Raw genomic sequence first — 22,920 nt, forward strand, 5'->3', positions numbered from 1 at the left:
ACTACCGCTCGGGCGCCGAGTCTTCTGGACTCCGCGACACGAAGCTCAAAACTCCTACTAAATCATATGAATCATGAGCCAATCTATCGAGACTCATCCTAGGACGCTATGACAGAGATTCAACTCAAACAAAAGTCCCCAAAAATGACGACTCACAACAACTACGCAACATAATTCCTACCATGAATTTTGACACAAAAATACTTCCTACGACTTCTAATGCAACCAAGTGCCTACCGACACAAGACTAAACACCAAAATTTATCCCAATGTCATAATCACAATACCCAAATGCAAGCAGCGATCCACCAATGGTTCCCAACGAAGCCTGCAACACAAAAACTTCAAGAACACATCAATAAAACATTTTCAGAAAACGCAGTTTGAGCAGTCCCATGAAAATCACCATAACTCACTCAATATTCATCCAAATACTTCTAATTTTATATCAAATCGAAGGCATCAAAAAGTTTTACGATTTTCATGTTGAAAGTTTTCTCAAAATCGCGACCAAAAAATCCTAGTTTTTAAAAGAACATAAAAAAAAAAGATTTTCAGATCCAGAAACTTTCAAAATGCGATCTAAACAATTACCGCTCAAACTTTACACCTCACACATGTATTTTACGCATAAAAACAACGCAACACATACTATGACATTATGGACGCAGGAAAAATAGAATATACATGCCTTTGATGATTAAAAATATCGATACGACGACACCGACGCGGGAAAAGATGTGAGGTTGATTCGGGACGCTTGTGGGACGATTTTCTTGCAATAAAATTCACCGAAAACTTGTTGGAAAATCGGATGGAAGGGGTGGCTGCTGTTCTTGCTAGGAACCCTAGGTTTTCTCTTCTCAAAATAATAAAAATCTGAATGGTGATAGTATGTGTGTGTGTTTTTGCCGATTTTTAATGTGTGTAAAAGTGTGTGTGCGTGTGATTGTGTGTGTAGATTTAATTAGGAGAAATTAGTGCTAATATAACTAATTAAAATACTAATTAAAAAGGCTAACCCACACTAATTTTAAACATACTCTTTAATTAAAATAAAACACACAAAATCCTAATTTTAAAATTTTTAGACTCCTAAATCACTAAATACCTAAATTAGGCTTTTAAAATACTAAAACTTAATAACTTATTTAAAATGCCTCATCCTCAACTTAAAATAAAATACTACATTTTAAAATTACCAAAAATCATCCCCGGTCTCTTCTCCTCGATCCCGCATCGAATAATCGCCTGAAACATGAAACTCAAGAAAATATTTTTAACGTGCATTACGTAAACATAAATAATTTGAAATAATGCATTTAAATAATTCATGCATCGTTAAAACTCATTTTAAAATTAAATAACTGCATGGGTTATACGTGTACTGATTTTGGGCACTACAGTTCTTTCCCCACTTATAAAAATTTCATCCTCGAAATTAAATCTTACTGAACAACTCCGGGAAGCGAATTCTCATGTCTGATTCGGCTTCCCAAGTGGCCTCCTCTATTGATTGATTTAGCCACTGGACTTTGACCAACTTGGTCACTTTGTTCCGAAGTCTCCGCTCCTGTCTGTCTAGGATTTGGACGGGTCTTTCCTCATATGACAGGTCTGAAGCCAACTGTAACGGTTCATAGCTCAACACGTGCGAAGGATTAGCTAAGTACTTCCTCAGCATCGAAACGTGGAACACATCGTGTACCCCGGCCAGATTCGGCGGAAGGGCAACACGATAGGCTAGTGTCCCAACTCTGTCCAGAATTTCCAACGGTCCAATAAACCTCGGACTAAGTTTGCCTCTCTTCCCAAATCTCATAACACCATTCATAGGTGCTATCTTTACAAAAACGTGGTCTCCTACGACAAACTCTAGATCTCTCCTTCTCTTATCAGCATAGCTCTTTTGACGAATCTGTGCGGTCTTCATCCTGTCTCGGATCTTGACCACCACATCTGCAGTCTGCTGAACAATCACTGGACCAAGTTCTGCTCTTTCATCGACTTCATCCCAATGAATCGGCGATCTGCACTTCATTCCACACAATGCCTCATAGGGAGCCATACCTATAGATGATTGAAAACTGTTGTTGTAGGTAAACTCCACTAGAGGTAGCTTAGATTCCCAAGTCCCATGGAAATCGATCATACAGGCTCGCAATAAATCCTCCAGAATCTGAATCACTCGCTCAGACTGGCCATCTGTCTGAGGGTGAAAAGCCGTACTGAATAGCAACTTCGTCCCCATGGTTACATGCAAACTTTTCTAAAAGGACGATGTAAACCTAGGGTCCCTCTCGGACACAATAGTAACTGGAATTCCGTGCAAACGGACTATCTCCCAGATATAGAGCTCCGCATACTGCGTCATGGAGAAAGTCGTATTCACTGGCAAGAAGTGCGCGGACTTAGTGAGTCGATCCACTATAACCCAAATAGCATTAAATCCTCTGACTGACCTCGGCAAACCAACTACAAAGTCCATTGTGATATTATCCCACTTCCACTCGGGGATAGGGAGTGGCTTAAGCATCCCTGCTGACCTCTGATGCTCTGCCTGCACCTGCTGACAAGTGAGACATTCAGACACAAACCGACGGATGTCTCTCTTAATACTTGGCCACCAATACAAAATCTGCAGATCTTTATACATTTTGGTACCACCTGGGTGAATAGAATACAGAGTTGCGTGTGCCTCTGTCAGGATATCCTCTCTGATCGAATCAATACTAGGCACCCACATTCTATCTTTATATCTCACGATACCATCAGACACTGTGCAGAGTACACTGCCTCTGGCCTCATCCTTCAGTCTCCATTTTTATACCTGCTCATCTTAAGATTGACCTACACAGATTCGTTCTAGCAAAGAAGACTGGACTGTCAGATTAGACAGCTTAGGAGCTCTGGCCTTATGATAAACCTCTAATCCAAATCTCTGCACCTCTGACTGAAGAGATCTCTGCACTGACAACTGTGCTATGACTGCAACTTTTTTGCTGAAAGAATCTGCCACAACATTAGCTTTCCCTGGATGGTAGCTAATTTCGCAATCATAGTCTTTCACCAACTCTAACCACCGTCTCTGTCTCATATTTAATTCTTTCCGTGTGAAGAAATACTTGAGACTCTTGTGATCAGTAAATATCTTGCATTTCTCGTCGTACAAGTAGTGTCTCCAAATCTTCAAGGCAAAAACAACGGCGGCTAACTCAAGATCAAGAGTAGGGTAGTTCTTCTAATGCACCTTCAACTGTCTGGAAGCATAAGCTATAACCCGACCATGCTGCATCAACATTGCGCCTAACCCGAGCTTAGATGCATCGGTGTACAACACGAAATTACCTTGCCCTGCCGGCATGGATAACACTGGCGCTGAAATAAGAGCATGCTTCAGGGTATCAAAGCTCTTCTGACATTCCTCACCCCAAAAAAATTTAGCATTCTTCTTTGTCATTGAAGTGAGTGACATTGCTATCGAAGAAAACCCCTGAATAAATTTCCTATAGTAGCCCGCTAGGCCTAGGAAACTGCAAATCTCTGTCGCATTCTTCGGCTCAACTCATTCCTTAACGGCCGCTACCTTTGCTGGATCCACATCAATACCACTGCTAGATATTATGTGACCCAAAAAGGCTACCTTCTCCAACCAGAATTCACACTTAGTGAATTTCGCAAATAACTTGCGACTCTGAAAAATCTGTAAAACTGTTCTCAAATGCTGGTTGTGCTCCTCATGGCTCTTAGAGTAAATAAGGATATCGTCAATAAACACTATGACGAACTGATCAAGGTAAGGTTGAAATACTCGGTTCATGAGGTCCATGAAAATTTCTGGAGCATTCGTCAGTCCGAACGGCATCACTAAGAACTCGTAATGCCCATACCTAGTCCTGAAGGCTGTCTTGTGCGCATATGCTTCTTTCACCTTCAGCTGGTGATACCCTGATCGAATATCTATCTTAGAGAACACTGTAGCTCCCTGCAATTGATCAAACAAATCTTCGATTTTAGGAAGTGGGTATTTATTCTTGATCGTTACCTTGTTCAACTCTCGGTAATCGATGCATAGTCTCATGATCCCATCTTTCTTTTTCACAAAGAGCACTGGTGCGCCCCATGGTGAGAAACTAGAGCGAATGAATTCCTTGTCCAAAGCTCTTGTATCTGCTTCTTGAGCTCTAAAATCTCAGTTGGAGCTAAACGGTACGGCGCCTTGGAGATTGGCACAGTGCCTGGCATAAGGTCGATTGCAAACTCCACCTTTCTCTCTGGTGGAAGACCCGTGACGTCGTTAGGAAAGATGTTTGGGAAGTCTCTGATTACTGGCACATCTAATACTGACGGAATGGGTACGTCAGGTGTGGAAATAATGCTGGCCAAGAAGGCCTGACACCCCTTAGAGATAAGCTTCCGTGCCTGCATGCAAGAGATCATGCGAGGGAAACTTCTCCATCTGCCTGGTTCAAAAAGAAACTGCTCCATACCCAACGGTCTAACCAATACCGACCCCTTCTGAAAATCAATCAGGACTCGGTTCTTCGTGAGCCAGTCCATACCCAAAATAATATCAAATTCCGGCATCGGCAAGAAGATCAAATCAGCATACACTAGGTGGCCGTGCAATTGCAGATCAATGTTTTTTACCACACTAGTAGCTGACAACTCTTCCCCTGATGGGACTGCTACTGAATAATTCACATCGAGTCCAATAGTCTTGATATCCAAGTGACTAGCGAACGTCTCCGAGATAAATGAATGGGTGGCCTCGGAATCTATCAAAGCCTGAGTAGCTATTCTCTTAATGAAAATATTTCCAGAGAGACGTTAGCACAACACAAAACTTATATCCCCAAAATTTCTAACATTAACCTCAAGAATAGTAGAAATTAATATCCCAAGTCACTCAAAAATATTACTAGCACACTAATAATCACAAATAAAATTCCAACACGCAACGCAAAAATTTAATAATGTACCGAATTAAATAAGTTACCAGTCAATAGTGTTGTGTCTAGGTTCGCCTCCTGTGTATGCATGGCGAACACTCTGCCCTGAGTTGGCTGCCTCTACTGTGGGCACTCTTTCAACATGTGGTCACTGGCCCCACATTTGAAACACTTGTCCGACCCATACAATAACTGTCCCGGATGCTGGCTAGGACACACTAGGGAAATTACCGGGCTTCTGAGGCGCCACCTGCTAGCAGTCCCTGATATGGCTTCTTTCCTGGTGGCCCCTGAAACGGTCTCTTAAACTGAGGTCGTTGTTGCTGTTGCTGTGGAGCCTGATAGGGCCTCTTGCCCTACCTATCGGCCTCAATATCCCTCTGATCCTGCTCTGTCGCCAAAGACCTGGACACGACAACTGCATAGTTAGTAGGACCAGCTACTCGCACATCACGGCGCAAGATCGGCCGCAATCCATCCATGAAATGCCTCAGCTTACTCTAGGCATCATTAGCTATCAGGGGTACAAAGTGACACCCCCTCTCAAACTTCCTAACAAAGTATGCCACGCTGTTGTCTCCCTGCCGCAGCGACATGAACTCCTTGGTCAGACGGGAACATACTTCTTCAGTGAAGTACTTTGAGTAGAAAACCTTCTTGAAACCATTCCAAGGTAACACCTGCAAGTTGACTGACACTAACGCACTCTCCCAACATAGTCTAGCGTCCCCTGTCAGAAGGAACGTGGCACACCTGACCCTATCTACATCGGTCAGTTCCATAAAATCAAAGATTACCTCGATGGACTTAATCCATCCTTCAGCTATCATCGGGTCGATGGTACCCCAAAACTCCTTTAGATTCATCCTCCTAAATCTTTAATACACAGCCTCAGGTCGGGGCCTCGCCCCTGCATCTACTGCTGCTTGGTTCCCCGCAAACTTTGCAAAGCATTGAGTCATCCCAGCAAGCATCTGAGCTTGCATATCTGGTGGTGGAGGTGGGGGAGCGTCTCTCCCTTCCTCCTTGTGCTCATCCCTTTTTTCACGGTTAATCAAACGTCTAGGAGGTATACTATTCCAACAATTTACCCAACACGTAAACCCAATATGCAAGAACATAATATCAATAGCATAAGATGCACGTAAGTCGAATTTAAAACATAGGCATGCTGAAATCATGACTTAATACATAACATAATTCAAAATTTTAAACTTACAGTCCTGAGGTGTGGCTTCGTGAGCTTCTCGCAACTGGCAGTAGGCATAACTCTTTACAAGAACACCGCTCTGATACCAACTGTAATGTACCGTATTTTGAACTACTTGAAATTTGAAGAAAAATTAAAAATTTTCTTAAATACCAATAACTCTCAACTTGCATTCATAAGTAACGGTGCAACCAAAGTATTTGCAAAAGAAAATCTCTTGTTTAAACATTGTAATCAAATCATGAGATCAGAGTATTTGACATTTCAAAAAAATTAAAAACTTGGGCGGTCCTCGGGTTTAGCCTCCTACTCAGTCCAAGGCTGCTCCTTGGTCCCCACCCCTCGTCTCGTCGAAATCATCTTCACCTGCATCGATAAAGTCTAGTGAGTCTAAAGACTCAACACGTATAAACTGGGAGTAACAAGTACTACATAATAAAACCAAATGCAACTTCAAAATAGAACATACATAACTTGAAACTTGAACTTACATACGTACATACGTAGACGTGCCATAAACATAAAACTTTTCTTAAACGTGCTTGCATACTTGTACATACATGAACATACATAAACTTCATCATTTTGCGTAGAGGCATGTTTCAAAGTAAGTTACCCATAACATAATCGCCTGATCAGACTAAACTACAGTACTGGGCTGACATAGACGAATCCACTGCCACATACATGAGATCCCCGTTCATGCTTTAACGGGTGGATTGGTTCCCGTTCATGCTTTAACGCTTTCCAATCCTGATCTAAACCCTTTCATGATTTAACGGGGTGGGTTCGTCCCCGTTCATGCTTTAACGCTTCCAACCTCATACATAAATTGGTCACAAGACATTTAGCATACCTCAAAAACTTAAAATTATTTTCTTTGCACGTCAAACATACTTAGTTGACGTTGAGGGATTCGTTGGATCTCGCTTCGGGCCACTGCTGCACATACGAACATGAATTTCAACACTTAACTTGCATTCTTAGACATAGGTATTCTTGCGCACCACTGAATTAAATAGATAGTTTATGACATTCTAGATCACTCGGGACTTGACCTCGTTAAATCCTCGTATAACTCATGACATCGAACCCCGAACAATCTCTAAAATGATGTGTGAACATTTCCCAAAAATAAAAGACATGAACTCACTATAGAACTTGAAAAGAAGAAAGACAAAATATTTTTACAGATGTGGTCGCGCTCGGGCGGTGAAACCTTACCGCTCGAGCGCCGAGCCTTCTGGGGAAAATACTCGGACAGAAAGAGTAGCGCTCGAGCAGTAAAATATTCCTGCTCGGGCACCGAGTCTTCTGGACTCCGCGACACGAAGCTTAAAACTCCTACTAAATCATACGAATCATGAACCAATCTATCGAGACTCATATTAGGACGCTATGACAAAGATTCAACTCAAACAATAGTTCCCAAAAACGACGACTCACAACAACTACGCAACATAATCCCTAACATGAATTTTGACACCAAAATACTTCCTACGACTTCTAATGCAACCAAGTGCCTACCAACACAAGACTAAGTAACAAAATTTATCCCAATGTCTTACTCACAATAATACCCAAACGCAACAGCGAATCCACCAATGGTTCCCAACGAAGCCTACAATTCAAAAACTTCAAGAACACATCAATAACACATTTTCAGAAAACGCAGTTTGAGAAGTCCCACGAAAATCATCATAACTTACTCAATATTTATTCAAAATCTATCCACTTTTATATCAAATCGAAGGTATCAAAAAGTTATACGATTTTCATGTTGAAAGTTTTCTCAAAATCGCGATCCGAAAAATCACAGTTTTTAAAAGAACAGAAAAAACGAGATTTTCAGATCCAGAAACGTTCAAAATGCGATCCAAACAATTACCGCTCAAACTTTACACTTCACACATTTATTTTTACGCATAAAAACAATGCAACACATACTATGACATTATCGACGCAGGAAAAATAGAATATACGTGTCCTTTTATGATTAAAAATACCGCTACAATGACACCGACGCGGGAAAAGATGCGAGGTTGATCCGGGATGCTTGTGGGACGGTTTTCTTGCAATAAAATTCACCGAAACTTGTTGGAAAATCGGATGGAAGGGGCGGCTGCTGTTCTTGCTAGGAACCCTAGGTTTTCTCTTCTCAAAATAATAAAAATCTGAATGGTGATAGTGTGTGTGTTTTTTGCCGATTTTTATTGTGTGTAAAAGTGTGTGTGCGTGTGATTGTGTGTGTAAATTTAATTAGGAGTAATTAGTGCTAATATAACTAATAAAAATACTAATTAAAAAGGCTAACCCACACTAATTTTAAACACACTCTTTAATTAAAATACAACACACAAAATGCTAATTTTAAAAGTTTTAGACTCTTAAATCACTAAATACCTAAATTAGGCTTTTAAAATACTAAAACTTAATAACTTATTTAAAATGCTCAATCCTCAATTTAAAATAAAATACCACATATTAAAATTACCAAAAATCGTCCCCGGTCTCTTCTCCTCGATCCCGCATCGAATAATCGTCTGAAACATGAAACTCAAGAAAATATTTTTAACGTGCATCACATAAACATAAATAATTTGAAATAATGTATTTAAATAATTCATGCATCGTTAAAACTAATTTTAAAATTAAATAAATAATTTAACAATTAAATAACTGCATGGGTTATGTGTTTACTGATTTTGGACACTACAACTGAACTTAGTCTGTATGCTATTTTCTCTTTAGAACAATATTCCCAGCCAATCTTGAAAATTAGTGTTTGGTTCGCTTGTTTTAATGATAGAAATAGATTACGTGACGAAATTGTAAATATACTGTTATGGAAACATAAAACGTTACTGACTATTTTAAATATTTTGTAAGACGTAAAATGTGGACTTTTGTTTTTACGAATTGCCTCCCACTATTTTGACATTTTCACCACCCTGTGATGAAAAACGGGAAATCTAATTTCCTTAGTGAATACGCAAGGCCCAATTGCGAAATTATGATCCCGAATAATATGAGCAAATCATAACTTCCGAAAGGTAGAGCCCAATTGCAACTCATTGCAACCTTACGTAATTTTGCCTCATGTTTGAAGATGGTCCAATAATATGATCCTCTTTCTCTTCACGTGCCGAGCCCGGCCCATCAATGTTGAATCTTAGTGGACGGTCGCCATAAGATCCCCAATAATATGAGCCGAAGACATGAGAGTTGCACGTAGTTCACATCAAATATGTCAGTGATAGTCACAGCTTTCCGGCGTCCAGGCCTCCCCAATAATATGAGCCAGACACTGACTGCGGGTAGCGTTCATCATGCTACCACTGTTGATGGAAGGCAAGAAATTATTAAACTGTCTTTTAATTATTCTTTTAATGGGCTGGATTTAAATTTTGGATCTCATCCAAAATGAGGGATTTTAATTTTAAAAATTTGTCTCAACATTAATTTTAAAGCTTGTAGCCATGTTTGTTTGTATGATTGTCGGATTAATGCAACTCTTGTTATTATATAATAATACACATACTGATTATTTATAATATATCACTTACATCATAAATAATAATAAAAGATTATCGATAACCGAGAGTTAATTGATCCGTACGAGCCACATACGGATCCAAGTCCATAATCTAGGTAAATGCAGGGATGCAAATGCAATAGTACATAAGCTTACAATATTTTACATGTTTTCGATCTTCAATACTCTTTCCGAGGATCGGGCCCACCGTCTTCAAATCTCGATCTCCCACTAATTTTAATATTTACATTAAATATCCATGGCACATTGAGATACAAATTTAGGGTGTGGAAACTGACCATAAACGAGGTCCACTTTTAATTATCAAATAATCAAAAAATTACAACACGTAAAATATTCTAACATACACCTAGCACATTGGTCATGGCTCCCGATCATCCTTTTAACCTATAATATCATATACTATATAAATCCGATAATATTACATATTATCAATAAATCGTGTATCTCGTAAATTATCACTAACCGCCATAATTATCAAATTAGATAAACACTTTTATTTAATTTCAAATAATTAAATTTTTTGTAAAACACCTTTTACCATAAATAATTAAAATCATATTTCAACTATTTATTTTAAAAGAAATTGATTTTATAAAAAGTATTGTATGGGTAAAATCGTCTGTATTTTCATAAAATATCAATTTAATCCAAAATTTTAAAAAATCAGAAAATCACCCCTAACCCGAACTTCTCGGGTCCCTCTAGAATTGGGCTGCCCGAAATTTATTTAATTTTTTTTAAAAATAAATCTGAACTGCCCGTGGTACTGTTCAAGCTGCCCATGAACAGTACCCGCTAACTGTGAACAGTAATTTGTGGACACTATTCAAGCTGCCCGCATGCACTGTTCACGCTGCCCATAGGCACTCTTCATGCTGACCGTGAACAGTAATTTTTTTTACTTTTTTTTTCAAAAACAGCTTTTTCAAAAATAATTTTTTGGGCGTTTTTTGTAAAATTTCTTACGCGGTTAGAAATAATAAACTCAACACAATTTAATTAAAACACACGATTGAGGATAACCTGGCTTTGATACCACTGTTGGGACATCATATTCTCGCACCCAAGACGCAGCGGAAGTTTAAAATTTTTCTTGGGCATTGTGTGTTTAAAAATCATTCATTGGACGTTTAGAATTATACCTTTGCTTTCTCAATGCTGGACTCCAAATTATTCCTGTGTTTAGGCGGATATAGCGCTTCTTGTAATTCTCTACGAACGGCTCTTCTTCTTTTATCGCTTAATTAGGTCCACGATCGAAAGCTTGGTTCCTCGCTTGGATTTCACTAGAAATCGCAAGAGATTTGTGCGTTGAGACTTTAGCCTCCGAATTTCCAAAATCCAGATACGAAGCGGCGCGGCGCGGCGCGGCGCGGCGCGGCACGGCACGGCGCGGCGCGGCTGTGGAAGAATGAAGGTGGCCGAAATTCTCACCAATTTCTCTTTGTCTTGGCCGAGAGATCCATGATTCCAAATCATGGTTTTCATGGTCATTGATTCTTAATCAAATATTAACTATTAATATTGATTCTTAATCAAATATTAAGCAAATCAAATTTGCTTTTTATTGCCAAATCTCTTCCAATTTCCTTATGGGTGGCCGTGGGTTCTTTTGTTAAATTGAAAAAGAAATTTTTTTAGAATTTTGTGCGCAAAATAAATAGGGTAGCAATTATGAGTCCTAGTGATGTATATATAAATTGAAACACCTAATCTAATTAGAAATTTCTCTCCCACAAAGACTCTAATAATTTAATTATATTTAAACTCTCATATAATTAATATATAATGTATTTACTAACATTTAATAATACATGATATCATAATATCATATACACATATTTTATGTCACCATATAAAATATATACATGTATATATATATATATATATATATATATATATATATATTAAATTAAATACCCATTATTTAATTTATAAACTGATCGAGCAAAACTTGCACAGTGAATAGTTCCAAAATTTGTTTTATAAATGAAAGCTCGATTTAAAATATCGCAAGTGCACGATAGTCAAGTTATAATAAACGTAAGTGAATACGAGTATCGATCCACAAGGACTGCGTTACAATATTCTTATTTTCACTTCAATTTCTTTAGCAACGATAGATTGAGTTGGTGATTAAACTAAAGTGAATTTAATAACTAAAATGATTAAAATGCAAGAACAAATAATCAAGAAGTCAATGATTAAATTGGATGTAAATCAAATGAGAAGCGAATTTGTTGGGAATTATCAGTTCACCTACCGCTCGTGATCAAATAATTATACTCGACTTTTACTCGTGCATTCGACGGAATTCCCTAGACTAATTAATATACTCTGTCGAGCTATATTAATACTAATCATAAACATGCAGTAATCAAGTATCCTCAATTATTTAACAGTTCACGATTGCATTACGTTCTATGGAATCCGCTAGCTTTCATCCGGGTGAATTATCACTATCGACACGTACCCAATTCCGTATATCTACTAAAATTGTAAATCCGTGGTCTATGCTATTCGATCCTATTGTCAATTATTCTATCGAAATCATTAACAACATGAAATAATCAAAGAAAGTTAGCTAGACTTCAATTGAAATAAGAAAACACCAAAACATAAACAAATCACTCATAAAAATGTCGATAAATAATGTTAAACAACGAGTACGGGGTAGGATCCCCTCAAATCCCAACAAATATAGAGTTTAGCCAACAAAATTCATAATAAAAATCAACAATCTATGCAAGAAATAAAACACTGAATATGAAAATACTAAAATATGACGACGGATGAAGGCTGCGACGCTTGGAATTCTCGAGTTCTTCGAAAGTCTCTCTTGCTACTAGCCTTCCTCCCAATAAAAATGATGGAAAATATCAGAATAGTCTCTCAATCGGCGCCTCTCTCGTGTATTAGGTTATGGTCTAAGATAGAGTCCACAAAACTTGGAAACAAATCTTCCCGGATTGCGTCGCTCGCTAGGGCGGTCAAGATTGTCCGCTGGGGCGAGTGATTCTCGAATTAAAATTCCTGGCCGTGTCTTTGGTCTCGCTGGGGCGGTCACTTTTGACCGCCCTAGCGAGAGCTTCGCGCAAAATATTCTCGTTCACATCGATGGATTCGCTGGGGCGGTCATTTTTGACCGCCCTAGCGAAGGACTCGCGCAGAAACTCCTCGGCTGGGCCAATATGCTCGCTGGGGCGGTCACTTTTGACCGCCCTAGCGAGACCTCTTCGATGCTATGCAAATAAAATCCCACTTTTTGGTCCACTTCCTACAAAACCACCACAAAATACACGAGATCAGCCAAATGCTAAATAATGCTAAATGAATGCTAAATGAATGCTAAATTAAACTAAACAAACTAATATGATGCATGAATGCGACTCAAAACCAACACTAAAAACACGTAAAAACGAGTCCTATCAACCCCCTCATACTAACCTTTTGCTCGCCCTCGAGTAAAATAGGTTAAAGCACGAGATACTGAACAAACTCAACAAAAACAAACAAACTCAAACAAGAAAAACCAACACAAGTACATGTCAATGGTGAGTCGACAACGGTTATGTTCATGCCTCAGTTTACTTTCCCACTACCAATCATAGTCAAGTCAAATCGCAAACGAATACTCATTTCTCATCTACACATCAATATCAACACTAGTTTGAACGTGTGTGTGTGTCGTGATGGGTCTAGTCATTCGTACGTCAAATAGATCAATTATCAAATCATGCGAGTCACTTAATTAGCACTTCAATACAAGTCTCACTAGCATGCATTCCCGTATCCATTTATCACTAGCCATAAAGTGAACTTTATTCAACTTTTAAGAGCAGATAGGGGTGTCGAAAGGAAGGGAAATAAGCTCAAGTGGCTAAAAAGTTGGGAGTACACCGATCATTTTCATTGTGCAATCGTCAAGACTTTTGCGTCTGATTTTCCTCGTCTCCTTACATATCCAACTTTTAGCCTAGGAATAGAATTTCATTCCTTTTATTTAGGCTCCCCCTCACCTTACATCTCCTTATTTTCTTTTCTTCCTTTTTTTTTGAATGCACAATTTTCACACATGTACTCCCTAGGCTAAGAATGATATCACTTTGGATTATAGCCGGTTGGGAGTTTGATCTTTTAATTAGTGCATTGGAGAGGAGGTACAAGTAAAGTTCAAGGCAAATCAACTTTTCTCAATCAATGTCACTATTAGCGACTTATTTTCACGGGTTTGCATGCTAAATCAACTCATAAATGGTGCCTTTCAAGTTAACGAAACAAAATTTTCAAATTTCACCATTATTCCTACAAAATCCTAGTCCCCACGCAAATGTGCTCAAAAGTTCAAATTTTGTACCAAACTTTATGCTTCAACAATTAAGAGTACCGTTCACGAAGTGACCCAATCAACATTTTTGTAAACTATCAATTCAAGATCATCATTGGCTTATAAACTATGTCTTCTCACCATAAACGACACCAACTAAATGAAATGCAACGAAACTTAAAGAAATGCAATGAACTAAAACAAATAGCTAAACAACCAAAACAAACTAATTGACTAAACAACCAAAACAATCTACCCACCCCCTCATACTAGAGTTGTGCCATGCCCTCATAGCACAAAACGAAACAAAGACTAAAAACATAAAAACGAATGAATGCAAATTCAATGACAAAACAAACAAAATAAAAATAAAAAGAAAGGGGAAACAGTGAACTCCCCTGATCAGAACTCCTCATCCTCGTCATGCTCAGGTGGTGGGACTCCCTCGTCCGCTGGTGGCGGCATAGGATAATGGTACTGGAACTGGAAGGGTGGCGGGTATGCGGGTGGTGGTGGCAGGCCGGATGTGTCGATGCCCAAATGCGTTGAGATCCCCTGTACCAAGTACTCGACTTTCTGAATATGAGCTTGATTGACGACTTGATACTCAGTCTGGTAAGTGGCCCAAGCGCCCAATTCGTTGATGCGATCACGCATGGCACGGCGGCGTGGCTGCGGAGGAGGCAGTGCATGTCCTAAAGCCGGAGGTGGTTGAGCTGCGCCCCCATACTCGAAAAATACATCCTCGGGCAGCTCTGCCTGCCTCTTCTCCCTCTTGGATCGATAAAGAGCGTCATCAATAGCTCTCATCGGTGGTAGCCACTCATCATCATCGGCAAATATCACCCCCGCTCGGGCACATAACTCAGTCACGATCGTCGGAAAATAAAACGCCAAATTGCTGCTGTGTATGCACATGTTGAGCTGTCCAAAGATGAGTCTGCCCACATCAATCGCCATCTCAGTCTGGATGGCATACAGAACAACCGCCCGCTCACGCTGGACATCACTCGTATGCCCGACCGGCATCAATCTCTTAGATAGAAACGCATACCACACTGCCGCGTCCACTCTCAAAAATTTTTCAAGAAAAACCGTATACGTCCCCGGCTGTTTCCACGTGGTGCCCGGATAGCAGAGCGTGCGAATAATTAAATCATAGTCCGGGTTGAGCACCCACGCCTGAAACTCAGAGTCATCGACCGACGGTAAACCCAGCAAGTCATTGATAGTTCTCGAATCATACGGGACTAGACGCCCTCGCACAGATGCCTTAGGCTCACTCCGCTCCGGAGCATTTGCATAGAATTCACGCACAACCGGAATCACCGCGGCATTCGGTTGTGCTAAGAAATTACTCCACCCTCGTCCCTCTACTAAGACTTCCGGAAAATCACTAATAACAGATGTAGTAAACCCTCGCTCAGGGATTGGTTTTCTATGTAGTTTAGCATGCTCAAACCGCTCCCGAGCTTTCTCATTAACAAAATTAGACGGAGTCGAACGAGAACTAGAGGCACCGTGAGTTACCTTAGACCGTTTAGGTGCCATGTCGAGATGGGAGTGCAAAGAGTCTGAAGTCGCCGGAAAATTTTCGAAGTTCGCCGGAAAAGCTCGCCGGAATCCTTGGAAGATGACCGGAGTAGAAGAAATTGTAGTGTAAACGCGTCCCGGTGGAGTGTAGCATCCAAGATCGAGTCTTTTCCTGAAATTATCACAAAATAAGAAGATTTGAGCGTAAAAGATGGAGGAGGCGCCGATTATTGGAGAGGAAAGGGGTAGGGTTCGAAGTGGGGAAGAAAGGGGAGAAAATTTTTTTTTTTATAGTCTGCGCGACTCGCTAGGGCGGTCAAAAGTGTCCGCCCTAGCGAGTGGTTTGCGGTGACCAATTATTTTTTATACGCGTGCTCGCTGGGGCGGTCAGTTTTGACCGCCCTAGCGAGGGGTTCTCGCCAAGACAAATTTAAAAAATATGAGTGCTCGCGGGGGCGGTCAAAAGTGACCGCCCTAGCGAGGTATATTCGGTGAAAAATTTTTTTTAAAAAAAAAAAAAAAAAAAAAACGACGCCTCGCTGGGGCGGTCAAAAGTAACCGCCTTAGCGAGGTATATTCGGTGAAAACATTTTTTTTAAAAACGACGGCTCGCTGGGGCGGTCGGTTTTGACCGCCCTAGCGAGATACTCTCGAAAAAAAATTAAATAAAAACAATGAATGCCATGCCATGCAACTACCTAAATACAAATGATGCGAATGCTAAAAAAAATCTAATTAAAATCAAAATAAGGAGTAGAGGTAGTTCTCAATTTATAGTCTAGAGCTCGACTTTTCACCCATGTCCTCAACGACTGTCATGGAGCCGAGTGACTCCAATTTGTGGCTTAATTGTGCCACCAATATAGTGCTTTAATCTTTGGGCGTTCACAGTAAACGTCCCTTCCTTGCCATCATGCAACACCACTGCACCTGATGGGAACACCTCGGCTATGATGAATGGTCCTGACCATCTGGACTTCAGCTTGCCCGGAAAAAGTCGTAAGCGAGAGTTGTATAACAACACCGCTTCACCCACTTTGAATTCTCTTCTTACAATGTGTTTATCATGGGCTCTTTTGGTGCGTTCCTTGTAAGATAGGGCAAGATCATAAGCTGTATCTCGGAACTCATCCAACTGACTCAACTGCAGCAATCGTTTCTCACCTGCACGAGCAAAATCAAAGTTTAGTGCCTTGGTCGCCCAATATGCTCTATGCTCTAATTCTACGGGTAGATGACATGCTTTACCAAAAAGTAACCTATATGGTGTAGTGCCTATAGGTGTTTTGAACGCAGTACGATAAGCCCACAAAGCATCATCTAACCGAATGGACCAGTCCTTTCGATTCACATTAACCGTCTTTTCTAAAATCCTCTTAATCTCTCGATTGGACACTTCAACTTGTCCACTAGTTTGGGGATGGTATGGAGTGAAAACTTTGTGGGTGACACCATATTTGCCCAACAGTTTATCAAAAATTTTATTGCAAAAATGGGTGCCACCATCACTTATGATTGCACGCGGTGTACCAAATCGATTAAAAATGTGTTTCTTTAAAAATTTTAACACCACTTGTGCATCATTCGTGGCACAAGTCTCTCCACCCATTTCGACACATACTCCACTGCCACCAAAATAAATTTCTTTCCAAAAGAAGCAGGAAAAGGACCCATAAAATCAATCCCCCACACATCAAATATTTCACACTCAATAATATTATTCAAAGGCATCTCATGACGGTTGGAAATATTACCTGTGCGTTGGCATCTATCACAATTGAGAACATACAAACGAGCATCCTTAAAAAGAGTTGGCCAATAGAAGCCACATTCAAGTACCTTAGATGCCGTCCGTATGGGTCCAAAGTGACCACCTACCTCACGGTCATGGCAGTGGTTCAGAATTTGACTGGTTTCCTCCTCCGCTACACATCTCCTTATCATGGCATCTGCACAGATTTTAAACAAAAACGGTTCCTCCCAAAAATAATATTTCACGTCAGAAAAGAATTTCTTTCTTTGGTGAAATGATAAATTTGGGGGGGGGTGTGCCGGTGACAAGAAAATTGGCAAAATTGGCATACCAAGGGCACGCATTCACCTCAAACAATTGCTCATCAGGGAACCAGTCATCTATATCAGCATCAACGCCATTAATTCTAACATCCTCAAGCCTAGACAGATGATCAGCAACCACATTTTCTACACCCTTTTTATCTCGAATCTCGAGATCAAATTCTTGCAATAGTAAAATCCACCTAATTAACCTAGGTTTCGCATCTTTCTTAGCAAGCAAGTATTTTAGGGCAGAATGATCTGTATACACAATCACTTTAGACAGAACAAGATATGAATGAAATTTCTCGAAAGAAAATACTATAGCAAGTAATTCCTTTTCAGTAGTAGCGTAATTCAATTGAGCATCATTTAAAGTCTTACTTGCGTAGTAGATGGTATGAAATACCTTGTTCTTCCTTTGACCCAGCACCGCACCAACAGCTGTATCACTAGCATCGCACATCACCTCAAACGGTAGCTCCCAATCAGGGGCAGTCAGAACAGGAGCTGTCACCAAACTCTCCTTGAGTATCTCGAATGCCTGCAGACAAGTAGAATCAAAATTAAACTCAACATCTTTCATCAATAGAGAGGACAAGGGCTTAGCAATTTTAGAAAAATCTTTAATGAAACGCCTATAAAAACCAGCATGCCCCAAGAAACTGCGGACTCCCTTGATTGATGACGGAGGTGGTAGATTTTTGATTACTTCCACCTTGGCTTTGTCGACCTCCATTCCATTTTCTGACACCTTGTGCCCTAACACAATCCCCTCTTGCACCATGAAATGACACTTCTCCCAATTTAACACCAAATTGCTCTCTTCACATCTAATAAGCACCAAGTTCAAATTTTCTAGACATTCATTAAACGAAGAGCCAAAAATGGAGAAGTCATCCATAAAAACTTCAAGAAAATTCTCAATCATGTCATGAAAAATAGCGGTCATGCATATTTGAAATGTAGCAGGTGCATTGCATAGACCAAAGGGCATACGTCTAAACGCAAAAGTACCATAAGGGCAAGTGAAAGTAGTTTTCTCTTGGTCCTCAGGTGCAATTGTGATTTGATTGTATCCCGAATATCCATCCAAAAAACAGTAAAATTCATGACCGGCTAATCGTTCAATCATTTGATCAATAAATGGCAGGGGGAAGTGATCTTTACGGGTTGCATCATTTAATTTCCTATAATCCATGCACACACGCCAACCCGTAACAGTTCTAGTGGGAATCAACTCATTTTTTTCATTGGTAATAACAGTAATCCCACCCTTTTTAGGCACACATTGCACAGGACTTACCCACGCACTATCAGAGATAGGATAGATAATACCTGCATCCAGAAGTTTGATCGTTTCAGCTTTTACGACCTCCTTCATCTTTGGATTGAGTCTCTTTTGAGGTTGTGCTAGAGGTGAGTATTTATCCTCCATCAGAATTTTGTGCATGCAGATCGAAGGACTTATCCCCTTGATGTCCGCAACTTTCCAAGCGAATGCTCCTCTATGCTCCTTAAGGACTTCTAAGAGCTTACTCTCCATATCATCTGTCAAAGAAGAAGAAATAATAACAGGCAGTTTATTATTTTCTCCTAGATATACGTACTTGAGATGTGGAGGTAGTGGTTTGAGCTCCAAAGTAGGTGGCTCCTCTAGGCTCGACTTTTGAGGCATTAAATCTTTTCTGTCTCCCAATTCCTCTAGTCGAAGCCTCACTTGCTTTCTCCAAGGTGGAATGGCATTCAAGTGAGCTACCATCTCCATCTTTTCCTCGTCTAACTCGTCCTCCTGCTTTTCCGTAGTGAGAGTGGCCTCCAATGGTTCTTGCAATCCATCCTGCACAAAATCACAAACGAGAGAATCTAAGACATTAACACGAAAACAACTATCATTGTGCATTGTGTGCTTGAGAGTATTAAAGACATCAAAAATAATTTCTTCTTCTCCAACTCTCAGTCTCAATTTTCCCTCGTCAACATCAATCAGTGCTTTCCCTGTAGCCAGAAATGGTCTCCCTAGGATTAAAGGCATCTCTAAATCTTCCTCCATGTCAAGTACTACAAAATCTGCAGGAAAAATAAACTTATCCACTTTCACCAAAACATCTTCGATAATCCCACGTGGATACTTGACAGATCTGTCAGCCAGCTACAATGACATCCTAGTTGGCTTGGGTTCACCCAATCCCAGTCTCCTAAACACAGAATAGGGCATCAAATTAATACTCGCACCAAGATCACATAGAGCTTTATGAAAATTAATATCACCAATAATGCAAGGTATAGAGAAACTCCCTGGATCTTTTTGCTTTGGAGGCATCTTATTTTGAACTAAAGCGGAGCAATTTTCAGTCAAGTTCACAGTCATATGATCTTCTAGCTTCCGCTTATTCGCCAAGATATCTTTCAAGAATTTTGCATAACTTGGCATATTCAATAAGGCATCAGCAAAAGGAATGTTAATATGCAGTTTTTTGAATACCTCAAGAAATTTACCAAATTGTGCATCTAACTTAGCTTTCTTCATTGCTGCGGGGAAAGGTGGAGGGATAACAATTTCATTCGGTGCAGTAGGTGTAAATGTAGAGTTAGAAGACTTACCTCCTTGATGTTCCACCTCATCCTCAACATGCTTGGTCCTTTCCTCATTAGACTCGAGTGCTCTTCCACTACGCAATTCCACAGCTTTCACTTGCTCTCTCGGGTTAGTCTCCGTGTTGCTTGGCAAAGTTCCTTGCTCCCTATTAGCAATTAACTTAGCCAACTGCCCAATTTGATTCTCTAACCCCTTTATGGATGCATCCTGATTCTGAAATCTCGTCTCGGTTGCTGAAATAAATTTAGTCATCATTTGCTCTAAATTTGACTTCTCCTCCCTAGGCGGTTCTGGCTTGAATCCTTGGTGCATCCCATGTGGTGGACCTCTTTGTTGGCGGTTTTGGTTGTTTTGACCTCCCCACGAAAAGTTTGGGTGATTCCTCCATCCCGGATTATAAGAGTTTGAATAAGGGTCATTTCTAGGACGGTTCTGGAATCCCACGTGTTTTGCTCCCTCAGGCACATAGAATGGATTGCCATCTTGGCAATCCTGCACGTCATGCTCACCTCCACACTTATCACAGAAAATCTCTTGCAGACGCATAGCCGATCCACTCGCACTCATCCCATCAATCTTTCTGTTCAAAGCCTCTAACTGTGCTGACACCGCAGACAAATCAGTAACTTGATTAACTCCAGCACCTCGTTTCTGCCTATCAGAATGAGGATGATAGCTACTAGCAGCCATCTCCTCCAATAATTCATATCCTTCCTCAGCCGTTTTTCTCAGCAAGTTACCACAGGCAGCAGCATCTATCATGGTACGGTTAGGAGTAAGCAGACCGTAGTAAAAAGTTTGAACAACTAACCCAAGAGGTAGCTCATGGTGTGGACATCTCCTCAATAAATCCTTGTATCGCTCCCACGCCTCGTAAAGTGACTCAAGCTCATATTGAGCAAAAGTAGTAATGTCGGCTCTCAGCTTCATAGTCTTCGACGGAGGAAAGTACTTGATCAGGAATGCCTTCGCCATATCCTCCCATGTAGTGATAGACCCTACACGCAAACAGTTTAACCACGCCTTAGCTTTATCTCTTAGTGAAAATGGAAATAAACGCAAACGAACAGCATCATCAGACACAGCATTAAACTTAAATGTATCGCAAATTTCAAGAAAATCAGCTATATGAGAATTAGGGTCGTCAAGTGCACTTCCCCTAAATTGAACAGTGTTTTGAATCATCTGAATGATAGCTGGCTTGATCTCAAACTGGTTAGCTCGGATGACTGGTCTCACGATGCTTGGACGTGCTCCATCAAGAGACGGTTGTGCATAATCCATCATCGGTATACGGCGTGGCATCTCAATCCGTCTCTCATTTTGGCGGTCCGCCTCCTGCTCTTGTTCGTGCCTCTCCATTTGTTCCTTGAGTCTTTGCTGTTGTCTTCGGCGTCTAGCAGTGCGTTCGATCTCAGGGTCAAAAGGCTCAAGCTTAACTTCGAGTGATCTTCGCATGCACCACAAGAAAAATCTGCAACAGAATAGGAGTATCAACTAACAATAAAATAAATAATACTAAAGAATTTAAATGAAAAATAGAAAAATTGTGAATCAACAGTCCCCGGCAACGGCGCCAAAAACTTGATCGAGCAAAACTTGCACATTGAATAGTTCCAAAATTTGTTTTATAAATGAAAGCTCGATTTAAAATATCGCAAGTGCACGATAGTCAAGTTATAATAAACGTAAGTGAATACGAGTATCGATCCACAAGGACTGCGTTACAATATTCTTATTTTCACTTCAATTTCTTTAGCAACGATAGATTGAGTTGGTGATTAAACTAAAGTGAATTTAATAACTAAAATGATTAAAATGCAAGAACAAATAATCAAGAAGTCAATGATTAAATTGGATGTAAATAAAATGAGAAGCGAATTTGTTGGGAATTATCAGTTCACCTACCGCTCGTGTTCAAGTAATTATACTCGACTTTTACTCGTGCATTCGACGGAATTCCCTAGACTAATTAATATACTCTGTCGAGCTATATTAATACTAATCATAAACATGCAGTAATCAAGTATCCTCAATTATTTAACAGTTCACGATTGCATTACGTTCTATGGAATCCGCTAGCTTTCATCCGGGTGAATTATCACTATCGACACGTACCCAATTCCGTATATCTACTAAAATTGTAAATCCGTGGTCTATGCTATTCGATCCTATTGTCAATTATTCTATCGAAATCATTAACAACATGAAATAATCAAAGGAAGTTAGCTAGACTTCAATTGAAATAAGAAAACACAAAAGCATAAACAAATCACTCATAAAAATGTCGATAAATAATGTTAAACAACGAGTACGGGGTAGGATCCCCTCAAATCCCAACAAATATAGAGTTTAGCCAACAAAATTCATAATAAAAATCAACAATCTATGCAAGAAATAAAACACTGAATATGAAAATACTAAAATATGACGACGGATGAAGGCTGCGACGCTTGGAATTCTCGAGTTCTTCGAAAGTCTCTCTTGCTACTAGCCTTCCTCCCAAGAAAAATGATGGAAAATATCAGAATAGTCTCTCAATCGGCGCCTCTCTCGTGTATTAGGTTATGGTCTAAGATAGAGTCCACAAAACTTGGAAACAAATCTTCCCGGTTTGCGTCGCTCGCTAGGGCGGTCAAGATTGTCCGCTGGGGCGAGTGATTCTCGAATTAAAATTCCTGGCCG

The 22,920-nt window shown here is 40.1% G+C and overlaps 1 non-coding gene across 1 annotated transcript; it reads left to right on the forward strand.

The window, feature by feature from the left end:
* Nucleotides 1-21,055: 21,055 nt before the first annotated feature.
* Nucleotides 21,056-21,162, forward strand: LOC140815779 (small nucleolar RNA R71). The gene has a single exon (XR_012114425.1). It is a non-coding gene; the product is annotated as a small nucleolar RNA R71 (small nucleolar RNA).
* Nucleotides 21,163-22,920: the final 1,758 nt, after the last annotated feature.

Source organism: Primulina eburnea, chromosome 15, assembly GCF_022965805.1.
Source record: "Primulina eburnea isolate SZY01 chromosome 15, ASM2296580v1, whole genome shotgun sequence".
Lineage (NCBI taxonomy): Eukaryota > Viridiplantae > Streptophyta > Magnoliopsida > Lamiales > Gesneriaceae > Primulina > Primulina eburnea.